Source organism: Furipterus horrens, unplaced genomic scaffold, assembly GCF_987537825.1.
Source record: "Furipterus horrens unplaced genomic scaffold, mFurHor1.1.pri manual_scaffold_5, whole genome shotgun sequence".
NCBI lineage: Eukaryota > Metazoa > Chordata > Mammalia > Chiroptera > Furipteridae > Furipterus > Furipterus horrens.
Genome location: NW_028327175.1, coordinates 131,063,572 through 131,075,988, shown reverse-complemented (window position 1 = coordinate 131,075,988; position 12,417 = coordinate 131,063,572). Strand labels below are relative to the sequence as shown.

At 42.1% G+C, this 12,417-nt stretch overlaps 1 pseudogene; it reads right to left on the bottom strand.

Annotated features, from left to right (window-relative positions):
• Positions 1–2,969: 2,969 nt before the first annotated feature.
• Positions 2,970–11,660, bottom strand: LOC150009835 (glutamate dehydrogenase 1, mitochondrial-like; annotated as a pseudogene).
• Positions 11,661–12,417: the final 757 nt, after the last annotated feature.

Below are 12,417 nucleotides of genomic sequence, written 5' to 3'. Positions count from 1 at the left end.
TTCTTTAATTTTGTCATTGTGAGCCTTCCATTTAACTTGATTTCTAATGGGTTGATAGATGATTGTTTATAATTTAGTTGTCATTTTGATGTGGTGTGTGAGGAGGTGAGCCGTGCTTACTTATGCTGCCATCTGGTTTGGAAGACCCAAAGTTGTCATTCTTAATGAGTGAGTAATGACATAAAGCTTCTTTGCATAATACCAATAAGACTGGTTTCAAATTTAACAACCAAGGTTTTCACTGGAATGTCATGCCTGAAGGAAGCATGCCTGAACTCTGGTTGTTACCAGGAAGCCTTAAGGGACTGAGATTGACTTTCAAAGCTAATAAAAGCCCACTGGAGAAATGGCCTCATACCTTGTCTTGTTGTGTGGTTCATAGCAGTATTCCCAGGGAAGGAAGGAAGTTGCTCTCTTGACAGATGGCAAGAAGAAACCATAAGACGCAATGGGAACCTCAAGGACTTGAGAATTTTAGGTACTCCAGGCAAAGCTGGATGTCAAGGGTATAGTTTCTGTGTCTTGAAGGGCTAAGGGTCAATTTAAAGGTTCCTTGTGGAAATTCTAGTAAAGCAGATTTAAAGAGCCTGTGTGATAAATTTCTGCTCTTGCTGTGCTCATGCAAATGATAGGGCAAAATTAAAAACCATCATTCTCTTTGGTGACAATGAGGGTAATCTTAGGGAGAGGTATTGAGTTTCAGGGAAAATCATAATGCTCAGTTGTGGATATAGGACTCTAGTGTAGCTAACTATTTTCAAAGCTTTATTTTCACTTAGAAGCTGAACTGGTTTACCTCAGCACCTGATGGCATAACCAGAGATGTTTAATTTACAGGCATAAAGGACTTGTCAAATTTTCACTGCTTGATGTAATTCTAGCAAAGGCCTTGCACTCAGACATCTTCTCAAAAGACGCAGAGATGGGTTTGTGATTTGTTGTGTAAATTAACCTCTGTGTTATCCTTTCTTTTTTCATAGGGTGTATACCTATGACCTAATTTACCTGGGTGTTGGTCACACAGCATATGCCTTACTTAAGATACTTGTCTTTATTGCTGCCTCCTGAGACTCAATGGTTTGCTTGGATTAGGTGGTTGAGTTGGTGAAGTATGGGGTAGCCTGGCAGCTTCATTTTAAAACTGCTTTCCTTTTTTTCCCTAATGGTTTAGACAGAAAGGGTCCAGAAGTGTTAAAGGTAGGAATGTCAGAATATTACTCTCAGCCTAATTTGAGTTAAGTGTAGTGGGAAATATGGCTTCAGACAGGAGTGACATGCCTTGCACACCTTCCTCCAAGGAAGCCACTCTTTCTTAATTTGGGACACTGTAGAATAGTCCCTACTTTTATTTAGTTATTATGGTTCTGATCATACTTTCTAACCCTCTTGCCAAATTTGTCACCTCTAAAATACAACAAGATTGCCAACTTCTCCAGCAATGCCATCGTTTGGACATTGTGCATGCTGCTCTCCAGGGACAGCCAACTGAACTGGACTTTGCAAGATCCTTTTCCCTCACATAAAGGTTCTCCTCCACTCCAGACCCTGTTTTGTTAGGTATCTCTGGACCAGGGGATAGGTAGGACTATGCTCTTGGCCAGCAGGAAGTTGCTACAGAAGAACAAGACCTTTGCCTATTTGTCTTTGTAAGATTACAAGGTCCAGAGGTATTAAAGGGGGGAATTGTAATAGGGGGTTCTGGCCAGATCACGGGGAAGAGGAGAGCAGGGACCCCAGGAGCAGAGTGAGAGTTTATACACTGCCCTCCAGAGATGGGAGAGGGGTTGGGGAGAGCTGAGTACTGTGCATGAGCACTTGCCCTGTCAACCAGGCAGTGCAATGTGACAAAGGGAAATAACCTCCTACATACTTCTATCATGCAGAAGATTTTGGGTTTGATTATATAAAGTGGAGAGCATGAAAACACTGTTATCTTTGTTTTCTCCTCTTTCTCAGCCACTGGGAGTTCAAGTTCCTGGGCCAGCAGGCCATGGAGACTATATGGTCCAGAACATTCCCAGTATCCCTCCATGAGCATTGCGTGGGCATGTCTGGCCAGGAGCACAGCAGGCACTGGACCAGTAGGGAAGAATCAAAGGAAGCTCAGACCAGTGGCTCCTAGAAGTTGCATGGCCTAGCAACAAGCCCCATGCCCCTCTCCTGTATGGGTAGCCACTGCAGCACTGGAGATTGGAGCTGTGCTATGTGGGTCCTGCACAGCCAGGCACACCGACACACCAGAGAGAAGTGGCCAGAGGGAGAGGGCAGTGCATTGTGAGTAGGATGCCTGGATGCACAGACTCTGAAAGATGCCTCAAGGCAGACCGTGACTCCAAACCAGCTAAGCCACCTGCACTTCTTAAAGAAGGGTACTTTTGGATGGGAGAAGAAGTTCCTGGTGCAGCCTTGAACTGAACTGGCAGAGGGTGGCAGGATAACTTTCTTTGGGTGTCTTAGAGGTAATGGGCTTGGAGGCAGAAACCTGACATTATTTCATACTGTATAGCCTTTGAATAAAAGATTCCTTTCCCTTTACATTGAACTCTGCCTCCAGAGTTTTTTGTCTGTTGGCAGTCAGCAGTAGAACCCTGCTGGTTTTTTGGTTACAAGCTCATTGGAAAGTCAGAAAAAAAAGGGGCCTTGGAGACAGGTTCAGGGGATTAGCCCAGGATGAGCTTCTGCTGCCCACTCCTCCCCTGGTTGCAAGTCTCTTGGGGTCTCTTAGAGTTTAGGGGATGTACGCCTATGGGGGAAGAAGAGGGAGAAGAGAAAGGCATAGGCATGTTTCCACAAGGGAGAGCATGCCAATTTCTTTTTTCTTAAGGGGTTGATTTAGAGTGACTTATTGGGATTGGTATACATTATCTAATAAGTAATGAGACAGAGATATCTGTCATTACATGTAAACTTGTGATAAATCTACAGATGAAGAGGTAAAAAGACTAGGGAAGAAGTCAGCTACAATTCATCTATGTGAAGATCACACTGGCTTCATTGTACATCTTGAAGACTTTCTCAGTGGGAATGATGTCAGCAGCTGTTCTCATGACTGATCCCACATTATACTTCCTGGCTGTATGTATGATTGTCCTGGCTAAGCACTCCACAGTGTAAGCTAAGCCAGAGTGCACGTCTTTCTTGGATGCCCAGATATCCTGTCTTGGAACTCTATTGTGTGCATAACAGAAATAGCCCCGCCATGCTTTCCAAATTCTCTTTCTAAACACTTGAACAGATGCGAGCAAGTGGTAGTTAGAAACCCTTTCATATTTGAAGGTCAAATGGCCATAGATGACATGATTTAGGTTCTTCAGCCACTCAAAGTAAGACACTGTCACTCCTCCAGCATTCAAGTAGAGATCGGAAATGACCGAAATATTCCTCTCCAGGAAAATTTTATCAGTTTCCGGAGTTGTTGGTCCATTGGCATCTTCAGCAATGATCTTGGCTTTAATTCTGGGTGCATTCAACTTGTTCAGCTCCTTCTTACTGGCATCAAGGATCAATATGTGACAGTTGGCCTATAAGATGCCCTCATCCTAATTGGAGAAGCCCATAATTGATCCATGTTGCGAATTGAAGACTTCTAGCTCTTTTGGGTCAATATTATCTGGATTTCAAATACTCCCATCAGGTTTACCCACACCAACACATTTAGCACAAAAGTAATGCAAATATCTCATGGAATGCAGGTGCACGTTATCTAAACAATAACTGTTTTATCTCCAAACCCTGGCACTCTTAAAATAGTAATGTAAGAATCTTCATTGATGTTTTCTTTTTTTAAAGTATATTTTATTGATTATGCTGTTACAATTGTCCCAATTTTTTCCCTTTGCCCTGTTCTGCCTGGTACTCCCTGCCCTCCAGCAATGCCCCCAACCTTAGTTCATGTCCATAGGTCATGCATGTAAGTTCTTTAGCTTCACCCTTTCCTATACTATTCTTAACATTTCCCTGTCTATTTTTTCAAAGATTTTATTTATTTTATTTTTAGAGAGAGGGGAAGGGAGGGAGAAAGAGGAGAGAAACATTAATGTGTGGTTGCCTCTTGCATGCCCCCAGCTGGGGATCTGGCCAGCAGTGCAGGCATGTGCTCTGATTGGGAATAAAACCAGTGACCCTTTGGTTTGCGGGACAACACTCAATCCACTGAGCCACACCAGCCAGGGCTTCCCTGTCTATTTTGTTTATACCAATTATGCTTTCCTTTTTCTGGCATTTTTAAAGTATATTTTATTGATTATGCTATTATATTTATCTCAATTTTCCCCATTGATCTCCTCTGCCTGGTACCCCTCTTCCCTCCAGCAATCCTCTCCCGCCCCACCTTACTTCATGTCCAAGGGTCATGTGTATAAGTTCTTTGGCTTCTCCATTTCCTATACTATTCTTAACATACCCCTGTCTATTTTGTATCTTCCCATCATGCTTCTTAATCCCTGTACCTTTCTCCATGTCTCTTCCTTCCCCCTCTCAGCTGTTAACCTTCCAAATGATCCCCGTACCTATGATTCTGTTTCTATTCTGGTTGCTTGTTTAGTTTGTTTTTGTTTTTATTTTTTTAAAGTAAGTTGTTGATAGTTGTGAGTTTCTTGTCATTTTAATGTTCATAGTTTTGATCTTCTTAAATAAGTCCCTTTAACATTTCATATAATCGTCGGCAGCCGTCCGTCTCGAGAGACGATGGTGTAGCTTCTTAAGAGTCTATCTGCACCGCCGAGAATGGCTGTGCAGTCCGACTCGGGAGTGACACGGTATCTGTCTCCTCCCGTGTTGAATCGACATCTTGCGATGACGCTGGAGTGTCCTCTCCAGTGAAGCTGAAGCTACAGAGCCTGGGCAGGGTGATATGGAGGGTCTGCTGTTGCCCATGCAGCAGACCCCAACTATCTTCGCAGCTGAAGGATCCAAGGGAAAGACGGAGTCAATACAGCTTGGCTTCAGGTGCGCCGCAGGAGTTGCCAGTGTTGACTACAACGTCAAACTGCCTTAGGGACTCCGGCTCCGGATTTTCTGTCGGGGTTTACTCCCTTAGCTTTTCCCCTGAAGAGGTATGCCGCAAAGCAGCGGAGGTTTTTTGGAGTCAGAGTTTTCCTTCTCTGATGTGCCCTGACTGGAAGATCGAACCAGGGACACTTAGCTCGCAGGCCGACGCTCAATCCACTGAGCCAAACCAGCCAGGGTATATTTCATATAATAATGGCTTGGTAATAATGAACTTCTTTAGCTTTACCTTGTCTGGGAAGCACTTTATCTGCCCTTCCATTCTAAGTGATAGCTTTGCTGGATAAAGTAATCTTGGTTGTAGGTCCTTGTTTTTTTATCACTTTTAATACTTCTTGCCAGTCCCTTCTTACCTGCACACTTTCTTTTGAGAAATCAGCTGGTAGTCTTGTAGGTAGCTCTCTTCTCTTCCCACTTTTAAGATTCTCTCTTTATCTTTAACTTTTGGCATTTTAATTATGATGTGTCTTGGTGTCTCTTTGGTTCTAGCTTGTTTGGGACTCTCTCTGCTTCCTAGACTTGTATGTCTATTTTCTTTGCCAAATTAGAAAAGTTTTCCTTTATTATTTTTCACATGTTTTCAATATCTTGCTCTTCCTCTTCTCCTTTGGCATCCCTATGATTCTGATGTTGGCTGTAGATGTAGATGTAATCAAGTGACACTGAGGTAATTCCGGCATACAGAATTATTGGACGAATGGGGGGCTGCCGCACGCTCAGGCAGATCAGTCAAGAGCAGCGCAGAAGTCCATCCTTTTATTTAGTCTAACATGATACTAAAAATAGATTAATGAAAACAGGCTCAAGGTAGAGAATTTTAAAAATTTTACAGAGCATAATCATTATCTAAAAGTTAAGCAGGATAACATATGTTGAGGCTTTAATTTTCTAAAGATTTATAGCTTTGTCTTTAGGTCTGGTTTCAGACAAGAGTTATCTATAAGGCAAGGAGATGGAGTACTCAGCAAGGTCTCTGCACGCAGGATACCACGGCTCAGTGGCCTGATACAGCTTTGCAGCTGCAGGCATCAGCAAGGCCAGCTTGCTTATCTGAGACACAGGACACCCGGGCTGAAGGACATGGGAACATGTCCTTCCTAAGAGACCTGATTTCCTCTAACAGTTGGCCCTTTTGGAGATGTCCCAGAGTCTTCTTATACTCTCCTCATTTTTTTTTTTTGAATCCTCATTTCTTTATTCTGCACTGGTTGACTCTTTCTTTCTTATGTTCCAAATCATTTATTTGAACCTTGGTTTCCTTCCCTTCACCATTGGTTTCATGTGGGTTTTCCTTCGTTTCACTTAGCTTAGCCTTCACTTCTTCCCTTATGTGTTTGCCATATTCAAGCATGTCTGTAAAGTCTGTGGGCATCATTATCAGCAGTGTTCCAAACTCTGTTTCTGTTAGGTTGGCTATCTCCTCATTGCTTAGTTCTCCCAAATGGAACCTTGATCTCTTCCCTCTTTTGGGCCATACTTCTCTGTCTCCTTAACTTGACAGCCTCCTGTGTTTGCCTCTGTATCTTAGGTAGAGCTGTCACACCTGTTACATTGTAAGAGGTAGAGCCTTAGGTATTTGTCAGTATGGGGGGATCTGTTTCACAATGCTGTGGAGCTGTATGTCGGGTAGGGGCCTGAGAGGGAACAATGCCACTTGCTCAGCCTTTACGCCTTTTTCTGGCACTTCTCTTGCTTCACATATGAGACTGATGCTTTTCTAGCTGTTGCCCTGGACGTGGTCCCCAGAGTGGATGAGTTTACAGATGTTCTAGGACTGTGGCGGCCCTCTAAACAAGTGGACTCTGCTGAGAGACTGGCAGTTTCTTTTGCTGTCCCAATCCACACTCGTTTTCACAGTCAGAAGCAATAAGGCTTTATTTTTCCCTGGTGCTGGGACTGTGAGCTGTGTGGCCTGGTCTGGGGCTGGGACTGCTCCCTAGGTATTCCTCCTGAATCTTATAATGTATGACTGCACTCTTATTGGTTGCAGCCATGGTCTAGCTGCATGGCTTCCAATGTCACTGCCACCACCGTCACTCTACGTCCTCTCTGCCCTGGCTCTGCCCCTCATTTCTGTCTGGATGAGTATTACTTCTTTATATCTTTGTTGGACTTCCATACAGTTCAATTTTCTGGTAGATTTTTTTTTTTTTAAGTTTTGAGGTAGATGTAATCCTTCTTATGGTTGTGGAGGGATACAAAGTGTGTCTACCTATGCCTTCATCTTGGCCAGAAGTATCTTGATGTTGCCACTTTTAAAGATGTCCCAGAGTCTTCTTATTCTCTTGTTCTTCTTGTTCTTTTTTTTGAATTACTGTTTCTTCATTCTGTACTGGTTGACTGTTTACTTCTCCTATATTTCAATCCATTGATTTGAACCCTAGCTTCCTTCCCTACACTACTGGTTCCATGTGGATTTTTCTTTATTTCACGTAGTGTAGACTTCATCTTCCCTTATGCATTTGCCATACTCAATAATTTCTCTGAGCATCATTAACAACAGTGTTTTGAACTCTGTGTCTGATAAGTTGACTGTCTTCTTTTTACTTGGTTCTTTTTCTGGTGCTTTGATCTGTTCTTTCATTTGGGACATACTTCTTTGTCTTCCTGTATTTACCTCTATAGTGTATTAGGTAGAGCTGTTGCACTTGTTACATTGTAAACGGTGGAGTCTTAAGAATTTGTCAGTGCAGGGTGACCTGTTTCACCACTTTGTGATACTGTATATGGGGAAATGGTCAGAGAGGGAACAATGCTGCTTTTCCAGCACTCTCCTGTTTTCTAGTCACTTCACCAACTTCCTGTATGTGACCGGCACCCTTCTAGCTGTTGCCCTGGTGATGGTTCCCAGAATGGATGGGTTTGCATACATTCTAGGATTGTAGGGGCCCTCTAAATGAACTCTCCTGAAAGATGAGCAGTTTCTTTTTCTGCCCCAAGCCACCACTTGTTTTCATTGGCAGAAGCTATGAGGCTTTATTTTCTGGGTTCTGGAACTGTGAGCTGTGCAGCCTAGTCTGGGGCTGGGATCACCCCCCAGGAGTCCCTCCCAGATTTTATAATGTGGGACTGCTTGTTTGCTGGCCAGCTACAGCTGCTGCCTTGCCACTGCCACACCACATCCTCTTTGCCCTGGTAGCCCATCTCTGCCCCTCCTACCTGTCTCAATGAACACTTCCTCTTTAAATATTTGACTGTTAAACTTCCATACAGTTTGATTTTCTGGCAGTTCCATTTTTTTTGTTGTTGTTGTTTATGTGTTTGTTTTGAGATAGCCTTAATCCTTATGGATGAGCAAGGAAGCAAAGCATGTCTGCCTACACCTTCATCATGGCCCAAAACCTGTCCAGTTATGCTTCTTGATCCTTGCAACATTTCAGATGCTCATGCTCATGTCTGGGGCAGGCACATCAATGCTAGGACCTTCTTTGCCAGCTCCATGGTGAATGTCCTCATGATCTTTTCAACTCATTACACAGGGGAACAATTTTTAACATAATCCCTGTTGAGTTTGATTTTTCAGCTGTTTTAGACTTAAATAGGCATGCTAATATCAAAACTGTAGTTAGTTTTCTTCTTTAACGTCAACTTTTTTTCTGTACAGCTTACCTTAATGCGACCACTCTAGGTTGGATCAAGCCTGGATCGAGGAAAGCACTAGTGCTCTCCTATGGCTGAGAGCCCTTGAGTTGGGAGGGGTGGGGGATGACCTTGGAGACTGGCGACAGGTTCATACTTGTCTAGGCTATTCAGTTACATTATTAGACAGTGTGGTGAGAGGTTGTGTGCTGCTCTATATAGTGAATTGTATTCCCAAATGTAGTCCGAGTTATTGTCTGTATACAAGGAGTTAGCAGAATTTATTTTTTTATTTACATATGTACTTATTTCCTTTCCTTCAGATCATGTCTGCCTCTGCTATTTCTCACCATAAGTGCCTAAATAAAAACAGTCTGGAACTAGCAAAAGAACAGACATATAGATCAATGGAACAGAATAGAGAGCCCAGAAATAAACCTAGGTCTATATGGTGAACTAATATTCGACAAAGAGGGAAGGAACATAAAATTGTGTGAGAAGAGCCTCTTCAACAAATGGTGCTGGGAGAACAGGACAGGGACATGCAAAAAAATGAAACTAGACCACCAACTTACACCCTATACTGGAATAAACTCAAGACAGATCAAAGACTTAAATGGAAGCCAGGACACCATAAAAATTCCAGAGGACAACATTGGCAGGGAAATTTCAGATACTCCATGTAGCAATATTTTCACCCATACATCTCCTAAGGCAAGGGAAATAAAGGAAAGAATAAACAACTGGGGCTACATCACTCTAAAGAGTTTCTGATCAGCAAAAGAAAACATCAGCAACACGAAAAGGAAACCAACCATATGGGAAAACATATTTGCCAATGATACCTCAGACAAGGGATTGATCTCCAAAATATATAAAGAACTTATACATCTCAACACCAAGAAGACAGACAACCCAATTAAAAATGGGCAAAAGACCTGTACAAACACTTCTCCGAAGGGGACATACAGAGCGTCCATAGCCATATGAAAGAATGCTCAACATCACTAGCCATCAAAGAGATGCAAATAAAAACCACAATTAGATACCACTTCACACCAGTCTGAATGGCCATCATTAACAAATCAACAAACAACAAGTGCTGCTGAGGATGTGGAGAAAAGGGAACCCTACTGCACTGTTGGTGGGAATGCACACTGTGCAGCCACTATGGAAAACAGTATGGAATTTCATCAAAAAAATAAAATTGAACTACCTTTTGAACCTGCAATTCCATTGCTAGGATTATACCCTAAGAATCCTGAAATCCTAATTCAGAAGAAGGTATGCACCCCTATATTCATAGCAGCACTATTTACAATTGCCAAGTGCTGGAAACAGCCTAAGTGCCCATCTGTAGAGGAGTGGATCAAAAAACTGTGGTACATTTACACAATGGACTACTATGCAGAGGGAAGAAAGAAGGGGCTCCTACCATTTGTGACAGCATGGATAGAACTAGAGAGAATTATGCTTAGTGAAATAAGCCAGGAAATGAAAAAAACCAAACCAAACCATATGATATCACCTAATACAGGAAACTAATGAACAACACAAACAAACAAGAAAAACCGAACCAGAGGCATGTCCATAAGGAATATACTCACAGTTACTAGAGGGGAGAATGGAAAGGAGAGAAGGGGATTTAAGTAGGGGAGGGGTTTAGTAAAGAAACTAGTATAAATAACCCATGGACATGTATAATGAAGTGGGGATTGACTGGGAGAAGGGGTGTGCTGGGGGGAGCAATGAATGAAAAAGTGGGATAACAGTAATAGAAAAACAATAAATAAATCAAAAATTAAAAAAAACCAAACTGATAAACTGGATATTTTAAGATATTAAAATTTAGAATTTCTCATAAAAAGATATCATTAAGAGAGTGAAAAGGAAACCCACAGAACCTGCATCCAGAATGTGTCTAAAGAATTACTACAATCAGAGGGAAAGACAGACTTTAAGAGATGAAGAGTCAGAGACTCAATTCCGAAGATAGGAGATGCAAATGACCAGTAAACATAAGAAGCAGTTCCACTTCATTAACCATCAGGCAACTACAAATATAAAGCACTAATGGACCTCGCTGGGTGGGTCTGTTGGTTAGAGCATCTTCCCATTCACGAAAATAAGTTTGTGGGTTTGATGTCTGGTCAGGGCACATAGCTGAATTGTGGGTTTGATCCCCCATTGGGGCATGTATGGGAGGAAACTAATTGATGTTTCTCTCTCACATCAATGTTTCTCTCTCTTTTCTTTCCTCTCTCTAAAATCAATAAACATTTATTTTCTGGTGAGGAAGAAAGAAAGAAAGAAAGAGAAAGAGAGAGAGAGAGAGAGAGAGAGAGAGAGAGAGAGAGAGAGAGAGAGAGAGAGAGAGAGAGAGAGAGAGGAACGAAGGAAGGAAGGAAAGAAGGAAAGAAGGAAATCAGAAGCCATTCCTCCTATACCCACAAGAAAGGTCAACATGAAAACATTGGAAAATGCCAAGCCTCTGAAAGGGTAGCAGCCAGGCTTCTCGAGGAAGAGCATAAATTGGAATAACCATTTGGAACCTGCTTGGCAGAATCTATGCATATCCTGTGTTCCCTATGACTTGCATTGCACTGTCAGGAATACACCTAAGAGAAAAGTGGATAGAGGTTTACCTAAGAGGACTATTCTTAATAGCCCAAATCAAGAAACTGTCTAAATGTTCATCAAGAGCAAAACTGATAAATAAATAAAAATATATACATTAATGCAATACCAGAGATGAAAATGAAAAGGCCTCAAGTGCATGGGAAAAGCTCACAAATGCCCAAAACAGTATATTTTGGGTGATTCCATTTATATGAAGTTCAAAGGCCTACAAAATTCAGAGCAGTTACTTGTGTAGAGTGAAAGGGATCCTGAGGAGCCTCTGGTAATTTTGGTTCTTGAGCAGCATACTGGATACTCAGGTGTGCTCATTCAGTACAGATTCGTCAAGCTAGACACTGAAGTGTACCTTACTGTGGCTATATCGTACTTCGGTAAGATATTGTTAAAGTAATTTTCTTTAAAGCTGAGTTGGCAGTGCTGGTAGGCTGAGCCATGTGTAACCTGCCTTGGCCAACTTTCAAGTAGGGCTCTCCCTGCCCTCTTGGTAACACTACAGCAAGGCAGTGGCTGACTACAAGGATGACCCAAGCTTCAAAATTGTGGAGAGTGTCTTTGACTGCAGAACTAGCATCATGGAAGAGAAGCTGCTAGAGAACCTCAAGACCCAAGAGAGCAAGGAACAGAAACAGAACAGGGTACATTGCATTCTGTGGATTATCAAGCCCAGCAACCATGTTCTGAGCCTTTCTTTCCCCATCCGTCATGACAAATGCTTCTGGAAAGCCATTGAGGGCTACTAGGTCAAGTATAACCAGCACTGCATGCCCTGCAAGAGAGGCATTCATTAGAGCACTGCTGTGAGTGTATAGGAAATAAAGCTCTGGCTTCTCTGATGACATATAAGTTGCAGTGGCTGCTGTGCCATTTTGGGGGGTGCCAGCCAAAGTTGGTGTTAAGATCAATCTCCAAATTACACTGATCACACTGGGGAACATAATTTTTGTTGAGTTAGATATGACACTTGTTTTTGACTGAGTTTTGGCATCCGAATTAAAAAATGACTGCATTTTTTCTCTATCACATCAACTTTTTATGATACAGGATACCCTCCCTTTGTCCAAAAAATCATACAAAATGTACATACAAAGGAAAATAAAGAAAAAATTACTTGAATATAATGTTGATTTAGAGTTATTTTATTCATATAAAGGCTATATATTGTTACTGTAACTCAAATTGTATACAAGTATT